This window comes from Nyctereutes procyonoides, unplaced genomic scaffold, assembly GCF_905146905.1.
Source record: "Nyctereutes procyonoides isolate TBG_1078 unplaced genomic scaffold, NYPRO_anot_genome, whole genome shotgun sequence".
NCBI classification, from domain to species: domain Eukaryota; kingdom Metazoa; phylum Chordata; class Mammalia; order Carnivora; family Canidae; genus Nyctereutes; species Nyctereutes procyonoides.
The window spans coordinates 31,212,507-31,231,719 of record NW_026575120.1 but is presented as its reverse complement, the minus strand read 5'-3'; the positions used below and the strand labels follow the sequence as shown (position 1 = coordinate 31,231,719).

Genomic DNA, 19,213 nt, shown 5'->3' with positions numbered 1-19,213 from the left:
ATGCTTTATGATTAGGGATTTACAAAATCTTTACCTGTCTCAAGAACATGGACATATCTTCTGCTTTTTTCTGAAATCTTTTATGTGTAAGCTTTCACATTTAGATCTACACTCAATCTGGAATTTTAAGGGGTAGTGGGGTAGAGGGTTTGGTGTTAAACAGAAGACTTAGTTTTCTTTTTTTCCATAGGCATGCCCAATTGAAGTGCTCCATGCTGTTGCTTTCTCCAGATGGGGTTCCCCTATGTTCTGGGAGTTTGATAGATTTGGAAAGTTCACTTTAGTTGAATTAGGGCTGAGGTGAGTTTGTATCACTCCATGGACCTTTGGTCTGCCCCCTCTCTGTGGGTGAGCCTTCCAAGGGTCCTATTGAGATTGTATCCCCAGACACTTCTTATTTTTATTTTCCTTGCTTCCACTTTTATTTTTATCGAAGCATTATTTACATATAGTAACATTTCCTCCTTTTAATAGGGTTACATAAGTTTTGACAAACATGTACAGCTGTGTAAAAACCACTCCATCTAGACATAGAGTAGCTCTGTTGAGTCCAGAATGGTTCCTCCTTCTGGAAGCTTTTCCTACTCAGCTCTGTGCAGCTGCTGAAAACTGTGGTGTGTAGAAGTATCCTGCTTGGTTTCTTATTCTCTCTCATGTTTTTGTGTCTTAAGGATTCAGCAAATGTCTTGAGGGAGAAATAACTGAATGTGAGGCCACTTTTCCAGGCCTTCCTCCCCTCCAGAATGTTGACCCCTTAAGTCTTGGTTACTGCAGCAGCTCTCTGATGCCTTTGAGCAGATTTTTGCTCTTGGAATTTTATCCAGATTTTCTGTCTGTTCTCAGCAAGAGCACTAAACTGCCACAAGCTACTCCATTATAGGCGAATGCATAAGTCAGTCTATCTGCATTAAACAGACTCATTAAGAACCCCCTCCAAAAAAAATTTGTTTTTGTATAGATCTCAAAAGAGTAAAAGAAATGTCATTGTTGGCAGCTAGGACTACTCCAAGTGTTCAGTCATGGGAAGAGTTTTGGAGTCAAACAAATCTGGGTACAGTTCCAGCTCTGCTACTTATTAACTATGTGTTAGTGAATCTGAATCTGTTTCCTTGCTTTCAGATGGGGCTAATAAAAACAACCAGTTTCATAGTTTTCTTTTGAAGATTAAATGAGATAACAGATGTCAAGTACTTTGCACATAGTATGCATTCAGTAAATGATAGATATTATTTTGTAATATATTATCATTTCTCTTAGAGTTATCAAATACACTCATGTCTTAGAAATGATGGGGAAGGGGTAGGCGAGGTCATGGTCCCTGCAAGCAGTACTCTTCTCTGAGCAGCCTATTTGATGCTGAAAGGGATGAGCTTGTTTTATTCACAACCATTACAAAGTCATTCACAGATACTGAGACATGCACAAGACATTTTTTTCGTTCCAGAAGGTCATAGAATTCTATGCAAACCATCTGAACTGGAAGGATCTTAAATCTCTATTCCAAAAAAATTAATGTTACAGATGAGGCAATCAAGGGTCCTAAAGTGGTTAAATGACTTGGTCAAGGTCAGTTTACTCGTTAGTATTTATTTAAGTGACCAAATTCCCTAAGAGCACATATTTCTTCCCTCCTAAAAGCACTCCTAGCTCCCATATTCAACTATAAATGAAAAAGAGAGACAATTCACAAGGGACAATTAGTGATGTTTTATTGTTACTGGCTCATTCTGACTAAAACCCATAGATCTATTTTAAAATATTTTAATTTCCATCCTTGCAAATTATGTGACTTCCTGCCAACTAAGACTGACACAGCTACTTACCATTCCTTTCCCATTCCAAGGATCATAATCCTGTAGCTTCTCGTTCTTCTGTTATTAAGAAATATTCCATCTTATCCCCTGATGCACAAGACTAATAGGAGCTCACATAAACCCACAGAAAACATCTCTCTTCAAGGTTGCCTAGTGAGAGGAGGTGCAGGGGACCTCCACCATTCTGAGCACTGAATGCAGGGGTGGCCATGTGTGGTCCCTGGCACTCTTCTCTATGGCGAGGGCCAGATCACCAGCAGCACTTCCACTGTCATGATTTCCAGCAAAGGCCACACTTCGAGGATCGTTTTTTGGTAAGTCCCCTTGTTCAGCACATCTTTCAGCATTGCATACTCTGCCAACAGACAGATAAGCCTGAGTCCCATATGGGTCAAGTAACTTGAAAGAGTATCATGATCACAGAGCACACAGTCATCTCATAAAAGCCTCTCCTTCATGCTAGGATTCTCAAGGGCTCTTCCTGGAACACTCTTTCCCTAGATCTTCAGATGGGCTACTCCTCCCTAGAAATGCATTTTCAGCCTCCATGTCTTCTCTTTAGAGAGACCATCTTTCACTACACAATCCCCAGTGGCTTTCCAGTGGCCTTCTACTACAACATGCTGTTTTATTTACTCACGCTCAGAAACACGTGTGTTGTCTGTACTCCACCAGAACACAAGCTCTGGGAAAGCAGTCCTTGCTCATTCATCTCTGTGTGCCCCATCCTGGCTCAGAGTACCCACTCAATGAGTGAGTGAATGTGGGCATGTATCCTTTCAATACACCCATCAGGCCGGGTCAGCCCTTGGGTTTGAATACTTGCTTTACTACTTACCAGCTGGATGAATTGAGGCAAATGACTTAAAGACAATGAATTTCTTCATGCTCACCCTAAGATAAGAATACATACCTCACTAGGTTGCCACAGAGATCAGATGACATCGATGTGCACCATGTGCTTAGCACAAGGGCTGGCACTGGGAGTCCTTAATACATAGTATTTATTATGTCCAAAATGAAAGCAGAGCATATTATAAAAGAGTCATGGGGGGATTTTTAAAGGTCAATATTAATGTATTAACATTAATCAGTATGAATGTTAAAATCAAGGGTCCTAATTCAACCACATAAGATAAAATTTTAGATTAAATTAAAACCTGCTTCTTGTTGGCTAGACAAAGTGATTCATTTTTGTGAAAGATCCCTAATTTAACCTTTGCAATAACTACCTGTTATTGTCATTATAGATCATTTAAGACCCTCCCCTTCACCCAACCCTCTGGTATCCATTCAGAAAATGGCATCTTTTCTAGAATATTTGTGGCAGGAATTTTCAGGTAGAATTGCAATCACTTCTTGCAAATACACACTGGCAATGTTTTTTTTGTTTGTTTGTTTTTGTTTTGTTTTGTTTTTTTTTTTCATTTGGGTAACCTAGGAAGGTGCTGGTTTCTGTTTCTTATGCTACCGACTGGCTTTAAGCTAGGGATTTTTTGAGGTTTTTAAGAGAATCACTACTCTTGGAGGACTAGAAATCTGATTGAGGGGAGAGACATTTCTCCTTTCCTTTTACTACACCTTGACTCTCCCAGAGCAAATTTTCATATAAAACCCAAATGTCCCCCCATGCCTGAGCAGATGGTTCAGTCAAAGGAGCAATGAATAGCACCTGGCTGTTTGCCACGGGCTGGGAAGGGGGTCATGGGAGGAAGGGAAGCTCACTTGCCTAACGTAATCCTGCTCTCTCTCCTTCCTCTCCTCCTCCATCTCACCTCTTTCCTTCTTTGCCATCTGGTCTAGACTCAGCTTTGCCTGCAGACAATCTCAGTAACTGCCTCTGAGCCAGGTCAACCAGAACCCATGTGCTGGGCACTGAATTAAAAAGCTTAAAGGGGCCCAGTGAGTCATAGTTCACCCAGAAATCTATTTGAAGTTTCAAAGTAACTAATGGCAGAAAAAGATCTTAACACAGGGAGGAAGAGCTTCCATCAGTTTTGTGGCCCTTGGATTCTAACTTTCTAACTTGGAAAACAGGAAAGCGTATCTGAAGACAAACTCCACTTCCAGTGACTTTGCCATTTCTCCCGAAAGCCTTTCTTTTCTGTCTCACCAACAAGACAGTTCATGAACATAGACCCAAATACTATAGAGCAAAAACAATTTTTTTCCCACCGATAGCATTTTCTTCCTCTACTTTTCCTTTATTCCTTACTAAATTTAAAAAGAAAATTGAGGATGGTGAGAATTGAAAGCAGGGAAAGGAAAACTAGGCAAATAAATACTGATCCTGCCAGAGGGTTTAGGAAGGTACTGTCGATTATTTTCTCTGCTTATTTAAATGCCTCTCAGTATGTTTAGTTACAGTCTAGGCACATAACTCTTGCTTTCTTCTAGTCTGATGTCTTTGTTAAAGCCCAAAGGTCAAGGATGGGAGGCTTCTCTGGGGAGGGTACTATAATCTACATTACATTCCAGATATAGGCAGCTTTTATAAGGTGCAAATTCCTGGGCACCTCTCTTGAGTGCCCCATATATTTTTTAAAAGCAACCCCCCTCCACCCAAAGATTCTGTTGTGCAGCCAGTCTGAGAACCCATATTCTGGGGGTTCAATACACCATAAACACCGTAAGACCAAGTACCACTGCTGTTTGTTCATTGGCATATCCCTGATATGTTCCTGGCACACAGAGGGCACTCAATCCATATGTGTTTGTAAACTGACTCGTAGGAACACTCTTTGTTATCAGGTCTCATCTAAACTCCATCCTCAAGCACTCTGCTAATTAATTGTTTAGCATGTGGTTTTTATTTTGGCGGGGAGACAAATGGAACAGAGACTGCCTTGAAAGCTAATGAAGGTTAATATGCACAAAATTTGGCCTACAGTTTTGGGAAACTCATCCATCATCGTTTACATTCATTTATTCAACAAATATTTCTTAATGTCCTCCTGAATGCTGGCAGGGGCTAGGAGCTCTGAGGAACTGGATGATGAAGCAGCCTTGTACCAGCTTTCCACCTAGGAAATGCCTCCCAATTTTATTGTCCTCTTCTCCTATCCCCTCAAGTTTATAGAAAAGACCTCCAAACTTGAATCCACTGTAGAAGAAAAGGAATTTAAATGGGATCTGGAGCTCTTGTCATTCTCTGGCTTTGTAACCCAGAAGTGTAATTGTAGGTTTTATCACTCCAACTGAATTTTAGTCTCCTTAAGATGAGGGCCCACATTCCCGGAATGCTGAACAAAGAACTTTGAATGTGTGGCAGTACGACAAGAGATGTTTGTGCTTGAGACCAGTGGGAAGAGGTGATAGACCAGTGGGAAGAGGTAGAGAGAAGGGAGCTGTAGACAGCCTGAGTGGCCACTCAAGATTAAGGAAAGGGAGGCATCTAGATTTGCTGATGAATTTGTGAGCCCCTCAATGTTCCTTGATCCGAGTTTGCAAAATAGTCTTCCTCAGATGGATACAAACCATAAGTAACATGTTTTTGTGTTGTTTTGTTTTTTTTTTTTTTACCTGTGAAACCTGAAATGAGAATCCAAGAATCTAGGCCCAATTTCTAGCAGTGAGATTCTAAGCCAGTCCCCTCACCTCCATGACTTTCTGTTTTCTTCCAATGCCCGGTGGCAGAGGCTGGGAATGGATGAAAGCAAACTATATTCTTAAGGTCCACTTGAAACCCATTAATATAGTCAATTAAAGGCGAACATTAAATGCACAAAGTTGCATTTCATACTCGTACTCATTAGAAGTCCTTGTTGCATCGTGTTGGGGAAGGTTTAGGGTTATGATGGTAATTTGCTTCACAGTTGTTATTTCTCGGTCTTTGTAATGTTTAATATTTATTGTTGTGTTTTAAGTGCAAGAGAGTTAATTCTAGATTATCTACTAGTACATTTCTATATATTTGTAATCCTCCTGTCTCTCTTCTTCTACCAATTAGTTAAGCTCCTGAGACCATCACCAACAGAGAAGACTCTGGACAAAGCAAAGGGTCCAAATGGTTTTTGAGAATCTGAAGCTTAGAAGGATTGAGGGTTGAGCTTGGAGATGGGAGTATCCTTGACTATGTTCTAAAGTCTTTGCCTTTGATTATTGGCATTTGTACTACTCCCTGCTTTGTATTAACTATACCACCTTCTCTACCCCCATTATTTCGAGTAAATTAAGGGTTGACTCTGGAATCATTGCATTCGTGTTTTTTTTTTTTTTTAAAGGCAAGTGCACAACATCCTTTGGTGCCTTATTTCCCCTTTAAGGCCCTAACTCATAATAGTACCCGAGGAAGACATATTTTAAAACAAATAGTCTACATTAACTAAAATTCACTCCACTTAACCATGTTTCCATCCTCGTTTTATACCAGGTATCATTAAAATATTTTAAGAACCTTCAATCAAATTCTACAGAAATTGGTGATCAACCAGAAGGCTCAGAAGTGGACATTTGATCACTTACCTGTGAGTAGCATTTATGTGATTGAGGGGGAGGAGGAAGCTCTGTTCTTAGCAATTATACAGCCTCTCTGCATAATTTTTTACATTCTTGCACCTAAACATGCACTATGAGAAGCCAGGCTTTCTGCTATGCTCCTTATAGTTTATTTACCAGTTAAACTATCAAGTTTGGAAGGAATTACTTCTTTTGCTTTATAATTTGATTTTTTTTCCTTAATTTTTTTCCTGCATGTATAATATCTTAAGCAAAAACAGTCCCAGATCAATAATAATGAAGTCCTCACTTCCAGCAAAGAATGCTAATGACTTGAGGAAATAGATGAGTCAGTCTTCCGCAGGGAATAAGCTCATCTTTGCACAGACACTGGTGATTTGGGGGGCAGTAAGTACCTGTCACTTCCCATGAACCCACCTCAGCTAGAAGGTTCCACAGGCAGAGGGTCTACTGGGAAGCAGAAAGAGAGGATTTTAGAAGGTAGAGGATGGAGAATGTAAAGAAGACTTCACTTGTTCACCATTTTGCCCAGGCTGGCACCAGTAGGAGGGCAAGTTTTTCAAGAACTGAGCATGGTTCCCAGACATTTGTTGTTTCTGGATTTTATCCCTTGCACCCTGTATTAGTTTGCTTGTGTTGCTATAGCAACATACGGCAGACCCAATGGCTTAAGCAACAAAAATTGCCTCACAGTCCTGGAGGCTAGAAGTCTGAGATAGAGGTGTCAGCAGGGTTGGCTTCTCCTGAGTCCTCTCTGCTTGGTTTGCAGATGACTGTCTTCTCCCCATATCTTCACACTGCCATCCTGTAGCATGTCCATGTGTTTGGTTTTTCTCTTTCTCTCTCTCTCTCTCTGTCCAACATTTCCTCTTCTGATAAGGACACCAGTCATATCAGATTAAGGCTCACCCTAATCATTTCATTTTAAATGAATCACCTCTTTAAAAACTTGATCTTCAATATGGGTTACATTCTAAAGTACTGGAAGTTAGGACTTGAACATATGAATTCGGGACACAACCATTCAATCCATAACACCCTATCATCATTTGTTTCTAATATGAGGATCTTTCATTTGTTGAAGATGCATTTCCCTCTGATTCTTCTCTCCTGAACTTCCTTAGCATTAATGTTACTCTCAGAACATTTGGTTCTGCTGGGCTGTGGTATAGTCCTTTGTGAACAGCTCTCATTTTCCAATGACTTGGTGTAAGTTTTGAAATTAAAGAGTGTGCCTTTTACATCCCTCACAGCACTAGGGAAGTTTTGTATATAGTAATACATTTAATAATAATATCTATTGAATGATGAATACATAGATGATTAGATGTAACCTCTGAGCCTACAATTTATTTGCCTCAAGACTATCTCCAAATGATGATTATCAGTGGTACTTTCTCTTCCTTTGCTGCCCTCTACCCACAACATGTGGAAATAAGACTGGAGAGGGGCTAAAATAAAAATATGATTAGTTGACACCAGGAGAGTTACCTGTCTCCTCAAAAAGGTAGGAGAGAGTAGATAGCATGAGCCTGCCCCAGATCCCATCACTCATGAGACCACTGTTCCAGGATATAAGAGGGAAGGATGATGAGTTTAGACTGGGGTTTACTGAGTGTGAGGACTTGTGGGACTTCAAGGGCATATGCTAGTCTGAAGCTCAGGTGAGAGTGAGGGACAGAGATGTTCCCAGTCATAGCCTCTACTTAGGAATTAGAACCATGACAATGGATGAGGTCATCCAGTGAGATTGTGTGAAGATAGAGGAGCAATGTTTCCAAAATGCTACCAGAAATTGTACGCAGAAGATTCTCCTGGCAAATAGCAGAAGAATCCCTTCCATGAAGGAGAAATCCACATGCTACTTCTCATGAGGGTTTGTGAGAACATGTATATCAACTAACATGTATGTCTATCTATTTCTTTGGCTCTATTTCTTCTTCTGTCCTCTCCTATGGGGCTATGCCCCAAACCATTCCTGTGGGACTTGCCCTCCTCAACTTTGCCACCCTCTTGCTAACTAGCTGTACCCATGAGCATGTGTTTGACTGCCCAAGTTTCTGCCATGGGGATCTCAAATATCAACTCCTTCCTTTGTGGCCATTCTCTTCATCAGCCAATCAGAGCTGATCAGACTGGACAGTAGGGAAGCAGGATTAGATTCCTCAATGCCCAGAGAGACAGAAAGTAGATCCTTCTCAGGGTCAGGTACCATGGAACATCATCTTATCTAGACAGCCAGTAAAGGGCTCAGTAGAGGGGAATGGACCACTTTTGCACTGAACTCCTTCCTTAATCCATTGATTCTTGCCAGTACCCCCCCCCCACCTGTGCTCTTAAGAAGGCTTTGGCAATATTTTAGAGTTTCACAGCCAGGCTAGAATTGGGGCTAGTGGAATGTGGAGAGGCCATGGGCCATGAAATCTTCTTTCAAGACCCCACCAGCAAATGTCATTTCTAAAGGCCACGTTTATCCCAGCACTAGTTTCCTTAGTTTTTCCTGCTTTCTCTGATACAAATAAAAGAAGGAAAGATATTTGTTCATTTCTTTTATTTTTGAAGTATTACTTTTCTTCTTTTAAATTCTCTCCTTGCAATTTTTTTCCTTTTTCTCTCCTCTCTTTGCTCTCTTTTTTAGCAGAACCTCAATCTTTCCCTGAATTGTCTGATTAGTAGTGGAAGAGACTATCTGAAGCCTGGAAACTTCCTCCTTCTCTGCAAACCCCACTTGTTTTCTTTAACTATGAGATGCCAGCTTTCTTCATATACCCACTTCCACACTTCCCTCTTGGTATTCTTTGAGCAGCCAGGAAAATATGCCAATTTTTATGCAGCTACCCAGAATATCAATGACACCTCAGTGATTTTTACGCAAGTTGCTGCTTACATAACATGAGAAAAGAGATATTTTGGAGTCAAGAGAAAATAGCTCTACAATCTATGAATGGCCTAGATGGGGTGTTCCAAATGAATGGTGGCCAGTGGCCAGCATAGGTGCCTCCCAACTGCATTTCATTAATTTCAGTCAGCTACAACATTTGGAAAGAAAGATGATTTTCCTATGAGCATGTAAAAGAAGTGCTTTGAGTTGTAAGGCTTTGCCCTTGCTTTAGAACAGCATAAATGGAAGATTTTATAACCACTGTGGGCCAATATTTTTGGAGTCAGTTGAAGCTCCAGATGGAATGGAAAGAGAAGTGGTTTTTTTTTTTTTTCTTCCTCTTTGCTTGAGTTTTGCAGAACAAGTCTCCCTGGACACCTTTAATAAAGTGTTCAGTCTCTTATGTAGCTCAATGTGCCCAAACTTGTTATCAATGGGATCTGAAGGAGTCTTTCTTACACTAAGAATCTTTTCTATAGATTTCTGGTAGAGGCTCTAGAACCAGCCTCCTATATGAGAACATCTTGAATCCATTCCCTTCCCAAAAATCTCACCTTTAGGAGCCGGCGCTTAGGTCCTTGTCACGAGGGATAAGGAAGAAAAATACACAATAAGCACAAGTTTGGTTAAGAATTGAAAGGATGGGAAGAACACAGTCCCATGGTCTTCTCAACATTCTGGAAACGTTCATATGAAGCAGCGTGAGAGGACATTCCAGCATCATCATTTGCAGATTTTGTAACTTTGGCCAAATGGTGGAGTTTTCTAGGCCAAGGAATTGCACCTTGCTTTCAGAGGTACCTCTGTGGAAGCATGAATTCCTGCCCAGCACAGCTGTTGGCAGAGGTTAGTTGTGCCAGTGTGGACAAACCAAGATGAGCACCACAGAGGGCGAGGAGAAAAAATAGACAGTGATGCCAGGAGCTCGTTCTGGAAGAAAGTCTCTTCTAGAACTCCTTTCTAGACTTTGGTTCCAATGGGCATGAATAAAGGGAAAAAGAATGATTGTGCTATTGAATAGCTTCCAACCAAAATGATCAAAAGTCTTACCTGGGTCTCTAACTATGAGTGGATTTTTATTGTTCAAGGACACAGACCCAGCTGCTTCTGAACTCTGCTTTGGGATGTTTAACAAAATGAGCTTGTGAACATCTTGTACTACGTGCAGCCATACTCCAAGAGGATTTACGTAGAACAAACACTCAGTTGAAGGGGACATCTGAAACAGTTTCTTTCCTACGATTCTCTACATCCCAGGGCCAACTTAATGCCAAATTAAATCTATATATTTTTTTAAATCGACTTTTACTAAGGAAAAGGCAGAGCTGCATTCCATGAAACAGATATTTTAGGCCAAAATTATTACTTGGACCCTTTTTCCCTCCTCCTTTTTGCTAATTCAAAACAAAATGTCTATCATTCACTCTAACACCAGCATTTAAGAGCTGGAGACAAATGGAGTCTGAATATTCACGCCAATGTGGTACAAATGAGCTGTGATTTCAGGATGCTGGCTGTTTCTCTGACAGGAGAAAAGAGCAGTCGACTAGTTTAATATCTTTGGCTGAAAACACTTTTTTATAAAGGGATGGAGAAGGCCAACATTAATATTGAGTCCTGTTATTTAATGGCCAAAAAGGATACATCACAGAAGGGGGCATTGTCAGTCCAGGGACAGTGTGTTTGTCACACCCAGAGGATGCAGAGGGGGTGCCGATACACACACAGGGTGGGAGTAAAGAAAGGAGCTCTTCTACAAGCATTTTCTCCACGTTCTTCAAAGAAGTCCTTCCAGAAGTCTATTATACTCATGATTGTGAGTATGATTCCCTCACAGACTTACGCAATGCGTAAACATGAAGACATTTGTTATAATGAGAGTTTCTGGGGATAGAGTTACCTGCCTTGAGGATAGGAGGAGGCTTGTGACCCCTGTTAGCACCATCCGTCCTCCTTCTTGTCCCTCAAACATGCATTTTCAATCATTCATTAATTCACTATTTCTGTAGTACATTGAATTGGACCCTCTCCATCTCAGGTGCTATGTCAGATCTGGGCTACATGAGTAATTCTAGTGTTCCTTTATTCTCTCCTATAAAACAGACTATTTTTTTTTTATTCGATGCAATGGGAAATTTAGTGAATCTAATAATGTGTTCATTGACGTAAATTGTGATTTCCAGTACTTTTGTTTGTTTTTCGTTGGCCCCATCTTGGCGAAGAGTCATAATATTTTAAATTTCTCTGCCCTCTCGTCCACCTGTCATACTTAATTATGTGGTTTACAGGCAAAACATAGCAATGCGGTGGTTGTATCTGTAATTCTACTTTTCTGTGAACCGCTTTGAAAAATGATGCATAATTGTGCCCAGCATTATTTGTTTCCTAACTTCTGGTTTTCAGGAAGCATTTTTTTAAAGGAGGACATAATTGTAGTTTCAAAGTAATAAAAAATTAAAAGCAAAGTGAGAGTACTGCAACATTTTTATGGAATGCTCAAAAGACCCTACAGTGAGAAATCCAAAGCAGACCTACCATGAAACCAGTGGAACTAGGACACCATTGGGTGGCTCAGTCGGTTGAGCATCTGCCTTCAGCTTGGGTCATGATCCCAGGGCTCTGGGATCGTGTCTTGCATTGGGCTCCTTGCTTGACAGGAAGCCTGCTTCTCCCTCTGCCTGCTGTTTCCACTGCTTGCATGTGTGCACTCTCTCTCTCTCTCTCTCTGACAAATAAATTTTAAAAATAAAATAAAAAAGAACCAATGGAGCTGAAACCCTTAAACACGTCTCTATCACAACCCTTCTGCCGATTTTTTTACATTGAGTACTATATTTTCTTTCTTAAAGAAGGCCTCCCAAATAATCTTCAGATTCCACAAATGTGGCTCTTCCCTGAGACAGACACAAATGGATAAACTTAGATGATTGATCTTCATGTTGAAAGCTAATTAAATTTTAAAAATCGTCAAAGTGTGAAGTACTGTATTTTATTTTTTAAGACTTTAGAATGAATTCAGCTAATTTTCTAAAGTAAACCTCACTTAAGTAAAATAATAAATCAGTTTGCCAAAACACAAATGAACATAAAAAGGAGATTCATCTTTACTTCATAAATAAATGTCAAATATGAGCTTACCCTAAAACGGAGCAGGCCAAGTCCTCTGGACAGGAAACAGCTCCTACCTCTGTTGAGGAGGTAGCTGCGAGTTGTGTTTTCATGTTGAGGATGGGGTTGGGAGTGGAGGCACGTGAAGGGTGTAGGGAAGCCACTTCATGGAAGGCCTCTGGGGCTCACAGAGAGGCAGGATGGTGGCATGTAGGAGGCAGGTCATTCTTCCTCCTAGGCCCTCAAAAACCAAGGCATTTAGACCTCTCAGTCATCATCTCTCACCTGCGTATCCCCCAGACCAGGAATCCTACCTGCCCAGCAGCTTCCCAGACCCACAGGCCATCACTGAGTGGAGATGGTAGTAAACCTTGGGTTGCTCCAGTTTCCAGCTGAGGGCACCTTTAATTGCTCCTCCTGCTAACAAAGAATATTCAAGTTCAAGTGTAATAGCCTCTCATTGCTGGGGTCTACTCGGCCGTTCTGCTATGTAACATCTGTTTTTGAAATTCGGCTGAGACCCTGACTTAAATCCATTTAACTTAAAAAGCAGCGAGAGAACATCTTGTTTTCACGGATGTCCAGGGGCTGTATGTCAACAAATAAAAGATCTGTTTGTGGTATTCAAAGGGGAAAAGCTGGTTGTGAGACATTGTGTCACTGGGGTAAATCTGTTATGGCCTGTTCATTTCTTGGAATTGTGAAACAAATTTGACAAAACAAAGTGGACCAGCTTCGTTTTAATCAGCAAATTTTTGGCTTAATGGTGGTAGGGAAGTGTGCTTTTCTTGTCAGAGGTCACTGAGCTGGATGGTTTCCAGAAAGATGCCCTCATTCATGCCTCCTACATTAGCCATGTGAAGTTAATATCTTAAGTGGATTCTCTATATAAATTGTGGCAGAAAGCATCTGATATATCATTATTTTTATATTACTTACACAGGACCTGAGGTGGGAAAGAAGGGGTGAGAATAGTTCACCAGCCCTCAAACCTGACTAGCTACTTTACTCCTCACCCACTTCTTTAGGAGAGACAGTAGAGAAAAGCTTGATTTATCAGCACCTGGAAGAGTGAATGTCTGATGCAAAAGAGATGTCTGTATATATGTATTTGTTTAAATATATTTATTTGTTCTGGTCTTATAGACTCATGTTCTCTTTATGAATGCATGACTGTATGGGTATTAACATCATTCCAGTTTGAAAAAGCTTTCACTGCCTATGTCCTGTTCTAGCCCAAAGAAAAGCATTAGGTCACTCCTGTCGCTCTCTCTTGCAAGAGCATGTTTTTCCTTTCTAACTTTATTCCAGTTTGTATTTTATTTATTTATGGCCTGTCTCCACCATCAGACTATAAGCCCAGCAAGGGCAAAGTCGTCGTTTTCACAGCTATATGCCGCACTAAGCAAGGTGGCTAGTACATGAATATTTCTTCACAATATTTGTTGAATAGTCCTCCTGACATTTTCATTGTGATGATGGCTGTAGAGCCTTAACCACTTTTGCTTATGTATGAATTTAATCACAGTGAAGAAGACAATAGGGCTTATAATGCAGTTGAAAATGCAGAGACCTTTTGTGTGATGACACGGCCACACTCATTTGAAGGTCATGGTGGAATGGGTTAGTCTAACCATCTCTATTTTCTTTTTTTAAAAAATTTATTTATTTATGAGTGATAGAGAGAGAGGGAGAGACACAGGCAGAGGGAGAAGCAGGCTCCATTCAGGGAGCCCGACATGGGACTCGATCCCAGGTCTCTAGTATCACACCCCAAGCTGCAGGCAGTGCTAAACCGCTGTGCCACCGGGGCTGCCCACCATCTCTATTTTCTTGAGTTGATGTTGTTGAGCCACATCTGCCATTAGAGCTGGCCAAGATTAATGTCATAGCACATGGCAATAGTTTAAGATTTTTTTTTTCTCTTAAATAGTTAACTCATTCCTGGTGGTCTTGAGTCTCTGACTTCAGAAAATTCTGGCCCACCAAGCCACTTGGTAAAGGCAGTTAAAGATCTGTGGTCAGAAAGAAGATACTTTCGGTGCCCAGTGGACGTGGAGGTTTAATATGCATATTTGCTTGTCTGGTGGTCACTGTAGACCCTTCTTATGGTCAAGCAAAATAGGAATACTCTAACTTGAGTAGGAACAAAGTAGATTCACTGGCTCCATTTTGCTTTGGCTGTCTGTGTTGACGGGACTGACATGGGAATGATTTGTGTGTTCCAGAGGACCTCAAGAGAAATGCTCATTCGTTTACAGAAGGTGCAATTCCATAACAGTTTTTTGCTTTGTATACTTGAAAACATTCCCAAAGAAACAAAGTCGGATGCAGAAAAAATAATGGGAGAAAAGAAAAATAATACTCTGAATTCTGAACAATTCTACTTTACTGGGTTGAGCCGTCTGCCAGCTGGCCACGGTGCTGACTACTTGTAATATATACTTTTGGTAGGCTGCATGTAGTTCTTGGAACTGTTTATATTAGACGGCAGAAACTTAATTATTCTAAAATTGGCAGGATTTGCTTTGGTCACTTAATACAAAACTGCTTAGTCATCTTTATACCTAGTGTGGACAGCGTTGTTTGAGTGTGAAAACCTGGGAAATGCACACGTGCTCCAAAGAGACTTCAGAGAAGGTAGCAAAACAAGAAGGTATCATTTTTTGCAAGATGCTTACTTACCAGGTGGTTGCCACATGTTTTGATTGGACAGGCTAGGTGCCTGTTGAGTTCAAGTCCTTGATTACAAGTATTTTTCTTTCTTGTGGATTGTGTCAGGAGTAAAAACCCACTGCTGCTGCTTCTCAGATTGGGTTCTACTCCTGCTTTTTTGCAAAGTACAGGTTTTCCAGCAAGAGGGTGAAGAACGCCTGAATCAGCTGTCAGGAAAGCTTTCTTGTTCTCCGAAACCAACCAGGATGTCCTTTCAAACTGGTCGTCCCCAAGGTCCTCCCTTTGACTCTTTTGGTTTGGATACCTATCTTACCACATATGAACTACTGCCTTCCAAAGGCAGTACAGATTTATAGAGCTCCAGCAGGGAAGTGGGTAGGCAAAATGAGTCTCTTCCGTGTGTTTCAGAGTTTGAGGTGGCGCCAGAGGTCTCCAGGTTTTTCCAGGAATGCCCGTGGCAACCTCACACTCTTCCTGTGACCTGGACTAGGGCTCCTGAGAGAGATGGTGAGAAAAGATAAAAGTCCTATAGCCAATGGGTAATGACACCAGGCTTGGGAGGGGTGGGTTCCCAAGCCAACATCCAGAACAGTGCCTTATGTTTCTAATTACTGAGCATGGTTAGAGAGCAAAATCAGGCAACACTTTTTTTTTTTTTTTTAGACTGATGGAAGCATTTAAATCAGCTCTGAATGTCAGTGTTTTCTAATTATGATGGAGGAGTGGCAAGGAATCTCCAAAGGCCTTGGCAATTTGGAAAGTTTCAGCCCAACCCTGATTCTCTTCTTTTCTTATTCATCATATGTCTTCTTTGTCCTTCTTTTTCTTTGAACACCCCAGAACTAGCCTATCCCCTGAGTTACAAAGGCCTAGTACTCCTCTTCCTGAAACCAGAATGTCTTTCTAAGACAAGGTTCTTTTCCACTAGAGGAAAACAGCTACAGCTACAAATCGCATTATAAAATAGAGCTCCACAGTGAACCCCCCCCCCCCAAGGTAGTACTAAAAACTCTCCTAGAGGCATGGCCTTTTGAAAATGTCTCAGCCAAGTTCCTCTCTTTACCAATTAAGTGCAATGAAAGAAATGCCCTGGAATCCATTTCAGTTCAACAAGTATTCAACTTTGCTGACTATAAGAAAAAAATAGTCAGTTAAGGGACTATTTGACAGACCCCTCAAGTACAACTTCGAAGGATCACAAAAATGAGTAATAACCTCAAGGAACTTACCATCTTCTAGGAAAGACAGGTATGTACTTGGTAATTTAAGTACAAGCTATAGACTAAGCACTCCGATAGAAATATAATATGAGTATCCGTACAAACCCATGTCAGTGAGTGAGTGGTTCAGGGACCCTGTAGTCTTACGCTAGCCTTAAGCCTGGTACTGTGAGCCATTTCTTACATGAAGAAAAGTCCAGAACTCTCCAGACTAGCAAATGAGGGGAACTACCATCTACATGATTCATGCAAAAGGAAAGAGGAAGCAGTCTAGGCACTTCTCAATTTATTATTTAACTTCTATGTAGCTTTATATGTTTAAATTGTATATTTATTATGTCCAAGGGATATCATGGATAATGTCCCTTGGTTTGGTTGCAAAGCTTTTCATTTAAGATTACAAACTGCTAGAAGATAGTCTCTAACTTGCTTCATAATTCTAGAACACAATAGATGCACTTGAGGATCATGATGAATAGAAGTTGAAAAATTCACTAGGGAATGATTAGTCCCCAATTAATAAAGCAAGTCCTTCGTATATAAAATTGTTACCACTAGCAAAGCACGTCTAGCACATAATTTTTAATTATCTCCAGCAATGTAATTGGATTTATATTTTACCATCTAAAGTCTCTCACCTTGCTACACCCTGTATCAACAAGATAGCTGGCTAAGGCTCTGGATATAGGTGGTGGTGGTGGTTTTTAGAGAGAGACGGGATAGGGGAAGTAAGGGAGAAAGAGAGAGAGAGAGATTGAAATTCTTAAGCAGGATCCATGCCCAGCGTGGAGCCCAACGTGGCACTTGATCTCGTGACCCTGAGATCATCACCTGAACCAAAATCAAGAGTCAGTTAACCAACTGAGCCACCCAGGTGCCCCTGGATCTAGTTTTGATCACTAAATGGGAAATGCTAGTTGGAAAACCAAACACAAAGAGCATACTCCTGGGTTGTGGATATTTTTATAGCTGAGGAGACCAGAAAGGCCAAAGGGTCATGCAAGTAAAACTACTATTGTGTAAAATATGATGATCTTCGTACCATGTTTATCATTGGTAAAGACCTATGAGTTCTGGTCTTGCGTTCCAGATAAAATGCTCACGGTCCCTGTTATACAATTTGAAGTGTGACCTCTCTTCAGACAATGTCTCTGCTCCTGCCTGTGCTGAACATTTTACTCATTCAGTAGCAAGTGCTCATAGTGAGATTGTCTGATCCAATGACCCTCCACACGAGAACAGAGATGTTACTCATCAGGGAATTAAAAGAGCACAGGTAGGCTTCCAGAAACTGCCATGTCTTTTACAGCATCTTACCTCTGAACTGCATAACATGACTTCACACAGTACAGTCATTTCATGTGGGGGGTTGGAAGGTCTTCCAGCAGGGCCCTCCAATAGAATTTTCTGTGGTGCTGAAGATGCTGTATGCATTGACTTACATGGTAGCCACAGAGCACTTGAAATGGAGCTAATAAAGCTGAGAAACAAAATTCTTCATTTTATTTAATTTTAATTATGTTTCACTTAAATTGCCCCAAGTGATTAGTGGCCACCATATTGGACAGTACAGCCATAGAATCTTAAAAACTATCTTTCACTACAGCCCTAAATAAATGGAAATTTCTCCTCTACCTGACTCTTTTCAATAATAGGGGTTCATTCACACTTTCTCAGCAGCCCTACCTATTGTTGGGTAGTTCTGTTGGGGCAAGGACCCCCACCCTTATATATCAGAATTAGCCTCTGTTATCCAGCATACATTTAGGAAAACACATTTATATGCTTCTTCTGGCAAAGCTATGCACCTTTTTGTTCTCACACAGACACAGGCTGGCAGAGACTTTCCATCTTTGCCTTAGCATTCATGCCTAAGCCTTTTACTTTTCTCTAGGGGCCAAAAGAAGAAGTGGCCACATGCCTGTTCTGATTTGGTATTAACCTGTGTCTTTCAGGGTAGTTTCCTTGAGTTTGCTGAGATAAAGTACTTTAAACTCTGAGGGAAGAGGGCACAGAAGTGATTGGTCCAAATTTTCATTTCTCCTTGCTCTTCTCAGAATGGTGTAGAGATTATTCTAAATACCAGTGGTGGTTTTCCACTGATTGGCTGTGGTTCAGGAGCTGGTGCCAAAGATCTATACATCTCAGTCTTCTTTCTTTAAACAGAGGTAAACCTACTTCTCTTACCTGAGGGTTAAACAATGATTGCCATAGAATTTGAACAATATGAAGTGTTCAAAATAAAGCAGTAGCATTTGTGATCACACTAAGATGCAACCTGAAGTCCCTAAATGTGTCGTCTTCCCAAATGTTGGAGTCAGTGTATATAAACACCATCACTTCACAAATCTAAAATGCCCAAACCACCCACTATTGCTAAGGTGAAGAGAGGCTGCAAAGATCATAATCACATTAAATCTGTCGGTGTTTTGCAAATGGAGAAATACAAATACAGAAAAAGTAATGATAAAAGACTGAGCAGGAATGGAGAGAAAAAAACAAGCCACAACCTGTTAGCCTGTTCTTAGCATGGCTTTGTGTTCTGGGTTCTGCTGACTGGAGAAAAGAAACAACTTGAGAAGGCACGGCTCCTCCGATTGATCCCATTCATTCTTATTTCTGTGTTGCTGGTCTTGACAAATGTGCCTTGGTGATTGCATGTATTTTTCTCTCTTAAGTAGCACAGACTTTTGGAGCAAAAGATGGTGAAGGTTGAGCTAAAGTTAAGTCCAAACTGTATGTTACAATCCATGTGTTTATTTGGTTTTTGAGTCCCAAATGAACCATTCTGTTCAGAAAAGAGCAAAGCAGGTTGATAAATTGAATTTTTTTAAAAAGGACAAAAGTTCATTTTCTACAGTCAGAAAGAAAACACTGCCAGATTTACTGTGTAACTACTGCAAATGTGGGTTTATATAACTTTTGAGATTCATATATAGTCTATTACCAATGTCTTTAATTCACTTTGTAAACACTGATCAGTCAATAAAATACAGAGATGAATCAGCTTGAGTTATATTTTCCATACTCTGAATGGTGAAAATCTAGAATAAAAA

The 19,213-nt window shown here is 40.6% G+C and overlaps 1 protein-coding gene across 4 annotated transcripts in view; it reads left to right on the top strand.

The window, feature by feature from the left end:
- CALD1 (caldesmon 1) overlaps positions 1–19,213 on the top strand; it is a 189,071-nt gene that overhangs the window by 59,934 nt on the left and 109,924 nt on the right. For all 4 annotated transcript variants that reach the window (XM_055334651.1, XM_055334652.1, XM_055334650.1 and 1 more), the window contains one exon: positions 6,187–6,280. The gene's annotated coding sequence lies outside the window, so the exon portion shown is untranslated. The remainder of the gene's footprint in view (positions 1–6,186; positions 6,281–19,213) is intronic.